The sequence below is a fragment of the Apteryx rowi genome, unplaced genomic scaffold (genome assembly GCF_003343035.1).
Source record: "Apteryx rowi isolate R43461 unplaced genomic scaffold, aptRow1 scaffold_41, whole genome shotgun sequence".
Lineage (NCBI taxonomy): Eukaryota > Metazoa > Chordata > Aves > Apterygiformes > Apterygidae > Apteryx > Apteryx rowi.
Genome location: NW_020450621.1, coordinates 2,603,416 through 2,611,365, shown reverse-complemented (window position 1 = coordinate 2,611,365; position 7,950 = coordinate 2,603,416).

Below are 7,950 nucleotides of genomic sequence, written 5' to 3'. Positions count from 1 at the left end.
GAAGGAAGGTGTGAGGAAAAGGCAGAATTGCTCAAGGAAAAAAATTTTGTTGCATGGGATCAAAACAGAGAAGCGTAAGAATAAAAGAAAAATCATTCCACAATAAAATGACTTTATAGTAAACATTTCTATGGGAGAGGCTTGAAAGGAATTAGAGGTTCAAGCCTAATGCTTGTGTTTCAAAGCTTTCYGAGATATAATGAATTACAGTAAGGTGAGGTTACACTTATTTCTTGAATCATGCAGTCCTCTGGGACGGTGCCATTTATTTTATCTCATATGTCAATAGGAAACGTTCTGAAATAGAAGGTGTTCTCCAGGGTGCCTTACAGGGATCAGCACCAAATATGAGCTTCATTGTCTCACCCATCATATATTTTAGTCCTGGTTAGTTTAAAAAGTTAGCTAAATCAGGAATGGAAAGTCTGCTTCTTACTCACAAAGGGGGATTGCACAATAGTTCATTGGATAGGCTGCTGTGAAACTGATGTCAGATTAGCAAAAATAGCCACCTCTTCAGCAACTGAGTCAAGATCCGAGCAGCAGAGTGAAAGATTCGCATTCCCTCCGAGTAAGTCTGACAACCACGTGGCCACTTGCTAACAGGTTGTKCTGGAAGCAGAAACGCTTTGCAGAAAATCAGCTAGCCTCCTTTGAACACGAAGGACCAAAGTGGAGGACCCAGGATGAGACCTGGGTCAGATCATCCYGTTGCAAACATGCTAGGAGCAATAGCCAGCCACACCATCCTCTGGAGCAAGCTGCAGCGTGGGCCACCTTTGCTGGCCCGCTCCTGCTTTCTCTCTTCCYTCCTCTTTCCTCCATTCGTCATGCTTGGAAGAAGCAGTGGCTGGGAAGGCAGAACAGGATTTTCTCAATCATACCTTCCACCCTCAACACAAGGGTTTGGCACATGTTTCTCTTCCCTCAAGGAAAAGGAGGGCTCATTCACAAGCGTCTGTTAAAAACGCCAGAAATCTGAACCTTCCTTTCCCCTCAAAGCAGGAACTTGTCTGTGAGATCTTTCCTCCCCCGCCTCATTCACCACACCCTAAGATCGGAAATCATCCCCGGGAAAACCGCGTGCTGCAGGTTTGGGGAGCAGTCCTTTCATTTCTGGCTAGCCAAGAGCTTGCGATTCGCCGGGCTGGATTCTTATTCCATTTACACCAGTTTGCATTGCAGGAACAGCTCTGAGGTCTGCAGAGGCACTTCTCCCTTGCAGTACCATTCTCAAGAGGTCAGGATGTAGCGAGTTGGCAAGTAGGAAGGCCAGAAGAAAGATTTCTTTGGCATCATAGGATCATAGGATAATTCAGGCTRGAAGGAGCCTCAAGAGATCATCTAGTCCAACCTCCTGCTCAAAGCAGGGTCAGTTATGATTTTGCAAACTTCAAAAAATAAAGAAAACGGTGGTGGTTTCCTGTGGGTCCATCTGTGAAGGGCACATTTCCCTGGGGATCTCAACCTCATCCAGAACTGGACTTTACTCAGCACAACTGCAAGATTAGGTGCTCAGATGCCAGCAGGATGAGCACGTCAGGCATACCTCACTAGATGAGAAAGATTCCCCTCTGTGTATTTCAAATGTAGGATTTATTTGTAGCGTGCTCTCTCATGCCCCGTTCCCATTGCCTATAGGCATGGCTCGTGCATTAGTACCAACATAGCACCCACCTATGCTACCCTGGTTGGAAATTTTATTTATCCCCTAACTGTCCGTCGTTTGTCCTACCYGTCCCTCTGCCCCATACTGTCAAGGCTCATAGAACATTTTCTAATTTGGACTAAATACCTCATTCATAGCTGAGCAAGCCCAGTAATTTTTTGACATTTGTCATATACAGAAGCGCAGCAAAGGAATGTGAGTCCCCCCCCCATGGCCCAAGATCTAGAGACCTTTGCAGAACTATAGGAGACTAGGAGTAGTGGCACCTCCTGATTCGGAAACTGTGGGGAAGTACTGGGGCTGCCAGGCTGGGATGTGGCCCATCTCTCACCAGTTTTGAGTTCTCATCTCTACAAAATGCTTCTCCAGAGCAGAAATTGAGGGGCTGCCCCTGAATTAATTCACAGTAACAAAACCCACAGAGTGGGAAAACTGAGTTCACGTCCTGGCTGGAGAGCAGGCAGAGTACAGCTGCCCGGGTCTGGTTTCTCACTTCCCTGGCAGGGGCCCTTGGCTCGTCTGAACGGGGCAAATCTTTCTCTCTTGGACCAGAACTTCCATCCAAGACCAAAGGCTCTGTGCTGGCAGAACTTCAATTAAAAGCATCCCTTTTCTACAAAAAAGGTATCAAATCAGCATTTTCCAACAGGGAAAAAACAGTGTTGAAAATTCCCATCTGGACATAACCAGCGCCCTCAATGAAAGCTCCCACCGTGCCCTTTAGCCAAGGAGCAAAGACGTGGCGAAACTTGCCTAGCTGTRTAGGGCATGGGGTGACACTGGGGCTGTGCTGGGGCAGATGAGATGCTGAGACGTGAGGTGACGCCTGGGCCAGAGCTCTCCCAGGCCACGCAGGCATCAGGCAGTGCCGCTGGGGCAGGCAGGAGGGCACCCACTCAACGGCCGTGTGCAACCAGCCCACGGCAGGGGCACGGGAAACCGAGCTTGCACTCGCACATCTCAGCTCCTGGCGTCTGCCTCCCACTTGCCCTCTTACACTTTTCAAATGCCCTGACATGCCATGGAAGAGAAAAACTCTTCAGGGCCCATTCTGGGGAGCAAACAGCCAAAAAAAGAGCTGAGGACGGCATCCCTATAGGATCTGACAGACCACAGGGGAGGAACCTTCTGCCAAGAACAGAGATTTTATGAGTGCTGGAGTGGCTTGGGAGCCTAAGGCCCATTTTTAAAGATTAATAAGGCATTTGGTAAGTCTTCTTGCCTTGCAAGGAGGTGTGGGCTCCCCAGGGGGCCGGCTGGGGAAGGCATGTGCGTGCTGAAGCATGCCAACAGGTATCACGAGATTGTCAGCAGTCTCCAGGGCTATCAGCAACCTCAACACTTCTTCAGATCTTACYCCCAAGAGCTTGTGTCTCATAGGAAAACCCTCAAAAAGCATTCCCAAATCCTGCCTCGGGTTTGAAAATGGGACGTGGATGCTTCCAAATCTCCTAACACTGGCTGTAAAACTCCATTGTACTTCAGAAATGAGCATTCGTGGGGCCAGGCTGCAGCGCCTGCATCCTCCAACCATCTCCAGTCACCTGCAACTGGCAAGTAACAGCTTGCAGGGTTGCCCTGGCAATTTCAGCATACAGGGGAGTTTCCCGGCTTCAGCTGGAGCCTCCTGTTAGACTCTGTGCAGTCTTTAATTGGAGCTGATTTATGGCATTTTTATTGCTTCAGACAGCCAGCAGTTGGCACAGCAGRCAGCTTTAATATTACTTTTGCATTTGTTATTGAATCACCAGTTTGGAAGTCAATTGCAATGCTTTTTATAGCRAAGCTGCTGCCTGCTCACATGAGCAGCCCGGCACGCACATTATGCCCTGTCCTGTCTTCGAATAAATAATTCTTACCATCTGGGCCGGCGGGAGCCCATCCAGCCATCCATAAGTGGACCCAAATGCTGCGGCATGTGAGCCTCCGAGCCCGGCAGGTCAGGGAGGTGGAAGCTGCTGTTCCTGGTCGGTGGCTCTGACAGGACGGCCACACTCCAGCTCCTTGCCTGAGCCTACCCACGGATATGGGCAGGCATTCGGGAGCTGCTGCCCACTTAAGCCTCTGCACCACTAGTGCATGTGTGCCCTTGGCATCCCACATGCTAGCTGGCACCCCAGCTTCTACTTGAACACCTTCRAGGACAGTGCAGAAGGTGTATGGAGGAGGTCAGCCACAGCCGTTTTACTCTGGCAAAGTAAAAATGTTACATCTTGTAAAAAAATAAAAGCCCCAGGGGCCCCTAATCATGTCTGATGTTCCCTCCCCGTGAACCTGGTGTCTTGTTCGAGTTTCAAGGGAACTTGAAAGCCATTCCCTGCCTTCTTGGTTCTTTTTCTGCATGGCCACTGGCCTCCTCAAGCACCATCCTTCCCAACACCGCTGCTCTCCATTAAGCTGCGAGAACAGACTCAGGCTTGCTCGGTGGCCATGGACTTTACTGTCCCGTAAGACTGGGGCTGTGTTTAGGACAGCCTTGCCTGGAGCATGGCCGCAGATGTCCCTGGGTGGCCTCGCAGCTGGAGTTCTCCACCTGGAAGCCACCGCCCTCACAAACAAGGGAGTTATGCTCCGGCACAGATGTGGAAGTGCTTGTCCCAGGGTGCAAGTGCAGCTTCTGCTTCGAAACAGGAATTACAGTCCACGGTGGAAGTGATGACTGGCTTGGACATGTCCTTGTCTCCCACTGGCTCAGGACAGTGCAGAGACAAGAGCAGAACAACTATGTCACAACCTCTGTCACCCTCCCGTGTCCAGCAGAGACTGAGAGAGATGCAGTTACTGTGTGATACATCTCTTGTGCTGCAGCTAGCCCTTTCTGTTCATGCTAATAAATAACTCCCATTTGCTTGTTAGTCTTGCAGGTACAAAGGATCCCTGTCCTTGGTCCAGTTCCTCACTGTGCAAGGGGCACAACAGTATGCCTAAAAGGGGAAGGGGTTCTCCTGCCTTTATCAATAATCAGGGACAGTATGTGCTATCACGTTGCATTCAAAGGACCCAGTTGTTTTTTACAACCCTTTTCCATGATTGTTTTATCTTCGTCTTCAAAGCAGGAGGGTCAGGTCTCATGGATACCAGCTTCCTGACCCTGGTTACAGGGCAGTCAGACCCCCTCCCTAGAAAACTCAGCAGCTGAGCCCAGTGCATATGGGCTGGGAGATAAATTACTCCTGGGGGATGTTCCTGCAAGGAGGAGCAGTTAATAAACCTCATACCCATCCATATCCCTGCATATCTCAGCACTCCAKTGTACGAGGCTCCTGGTCTCCCGGGTGTGTCCATATACACTGTGCAGGGAATTCCAAACACGGTTCTGGCAGCTGTGCTCACCCTGGGATGTAGCCCACAGCTAAAATTTAATTCAATTTAATTCAATCCAATTTAATGATTGACTGAACCCTACCAGTTTAGTTAGCAAGCCAATATACAGCTATCAGCTTGTCATTGACTTTGTAATGGTTCAGCTCATGTGCTAACCCCTTCCCTGGGTCGGAGAGAGGGAAAAAGCAGAATTGATCTCTGCTTCCCAGCCTGATGATTGAACTCCCTCAGGGAAATGAAGATCAGTAGGGTTATGAACCATTAACCCCTGGAACAGCCTGCATAGCTTGATGGRGACCAGCTCCATGGTCAGGTGGGCACCTACACTCTCCTTGATACAAGAGGGAAATTGARGTCACCCAGACTCATTAAGGGACAGGACAATCGCCCCTTTGCAGCACTAGKGCTGGTCTGAGGGCTGGGATTCTGCAAGCAGAGTCTAGTCCCCTTCAGGTGCTGCACTGGTGTAGTTTGTCCCTGAGTCACACCCCGCAAGGGATGAGGGAGCGAGATGATGATGTGGCTAAAGCCTACTGAGGGGTGGCTGTCCCCAGCTGGCGGACAGGGACCTTTGTGCACTTCATTGCTTGAAGCAGTGCACCCCCACTGGGTAATGAAAGCTTCAGCCTCCACTTCACCCTGCTGACAATCTCTGCATCTGCAAAGGGCTGGACCAGAGCACTGAATGCACAAGCCAATCTCACTAGGGACAACTCAGCTTGTGTTCAGTCATGCGACAAGTTTTAAAATACCTCCCTTGCTTGCCCACCTTCTGAAAGGCTCTGTTGTGAGTTGTGTGGGCTGAAAACATGGGCACTGCATGGGAAGAGTAGGAGGCAACCACAGTGAAGACTACAAAGCTTTTGAGTACCATAGAACTGGCTCCCAGAGGTACAAAAATACTGTTCCTGTCAGCACTGGGGGCTGAAACAGCAGAGCATCATGGTAAGTAGGGTATTTCCAGCAACCAGCATCATTTGCACCTGGAGGTGATAGGAAGGGAACAGTGCAGTTTCTTGGCTGCAGCATGGTGCCTTTGTATGTCCTCTCCAGCAGTGGATCATCACTCCATTCCCAAGATCATTGCCCMATTCCTAAGATTATCTCCCTATTCCCAAGGTCGTTGTCATGTTCCTGAAATCTTTTCTCCATTCCCATGATCTTTACYCCTTTCCCATGATCGTCGTCTTATTCCCATGATCATCACCTCGTTCCTGAGATTATCGGTCTGTTACCTGATCATCGTCACCTTCCCATGATCATCTCCCGATTCCTCAGATCATTGCCCTGTTTCTGACATCATTGCCCCATTCCTGTGATCCTCACTCTGCTTCCATGATCATTGCCCCCTTTCCACGCCCATTGCTCCATTCCCATGATCATCATCCCTTCCCACTTCCCTCCTTGGGGCTGGGGCAACCCAAAGTGAGCAGCATTGAGAAACCAGGGACAAAAACATGCTCAGTAATTGCTCCCGACTTACAGATGCAGAGAAGGGCCGAGTATTATARTGATCATGCTTTTTAGAGCCTTAGGATGCAGCTGAAGATAAAAGTAATTTGTGAACGATAAAATGATTTTATTTTTAATTGGACTTGTGCCTTTCTTCAGCTGTTTAACATGGGTAAGATTGGTCTGAGCTTTTGAAAAGGTTGTTTGTAAAACAAACAAACAAATTATTAATTATCCTGAATGTTAACTTTGGTCTTCTTTGAATTTGCTGGAAGGCACGATAAGAAGGTCTGTTCTTTCTAAATGATCTCCTGTTGGGTTTAGTTAACATGGTACAGCTCCTAGTGCAGCTATTTTCATATCAGCCTAAGAGTAATTACAGCCACCCTCACTTAACCATCTTCAAGCTGATTGAAGAGAGTCCACATAGCTCAGCTGCATCAGTTTAACAAACCTACCTGGAAAATGAATTTAATGCAATCTGGAAACAGCCACTGCAATCTCTCCCGCCTCCATTGAGGTATTTTGGGTGCTGAATATTTATCAAAGACATCCTTCCTCCACATGTATTTACATCTGAGGGTTTAAGAGCCTGATAAGAATCTTCTGCTCTTATGGTAGCTCAAATTTTTGTCATTTTTATAATTTTTTTCTTTACTGGTTGTAATTGTATACACCTATTATTTGATCACCAACAGATCTTATTACCAGGCAGAAATGAAACCTGATTCTGAGAAAAATGAAATACCTCCTTTTTTGCATTGTTTTCCACCTGGACAACTTCTGCAAGGGCTGCCATCCCTCCCCAGTGGCTCTGTTGAAGCTGAGAGATTTTTCGATGTAAAATCACCTGGAAATCAGCATGGGGCCTTGCAAGCTCAGCCATGGTGGCAAGCACTCAAACAGGGACTGTGTTTAAATAGTGTTGAGAGACAACGGCTTTGCATGGTGCAAAAAGACAGCAGAGGGGATGAAACAGCCCAGAAGAGAAGGGCAGAGTTTGGGATTTGAGGAAAGCCCCTGACTTCAGCCCCGCAGCAATAAATACTGGGGCCATCGCACCCAGGGGACACTCTCATCRTGGTGCATTAGCAGGGGGGATGGAGCAACGCCGGGGGAGCAAAGCTGCTATTTCAGGATACATAAAACCCCCCCTGTCCCTGGCTGGAGCACACATGGGATATCCATGTCATCAGCACGTCCGTGCAATTAGCAGAGACGTTTTCAATGGAGACAGCCCATGCTGCAGGGGATGGGGCTATCGATTTGCAACAGGAGATGTGGCTGATGGGGAGGTGGGGGTGTTTAATATACATATCCTCGTCAGGAATTTTATTTTTCCGTAGGGCTCTTCCCCTTCCCTCCTCCCCTTTTAATTTAAATTTTCTGTCAGGGTCCCAAAAGAGGCCAACCATCACCCCCAGCTGAACGTACGCAGGACCTGTAATGAGTTAGTGCTGAATTCCTGCCAGCCTTCTGGTAATGTTTAAAGAGGACCCTGGCGG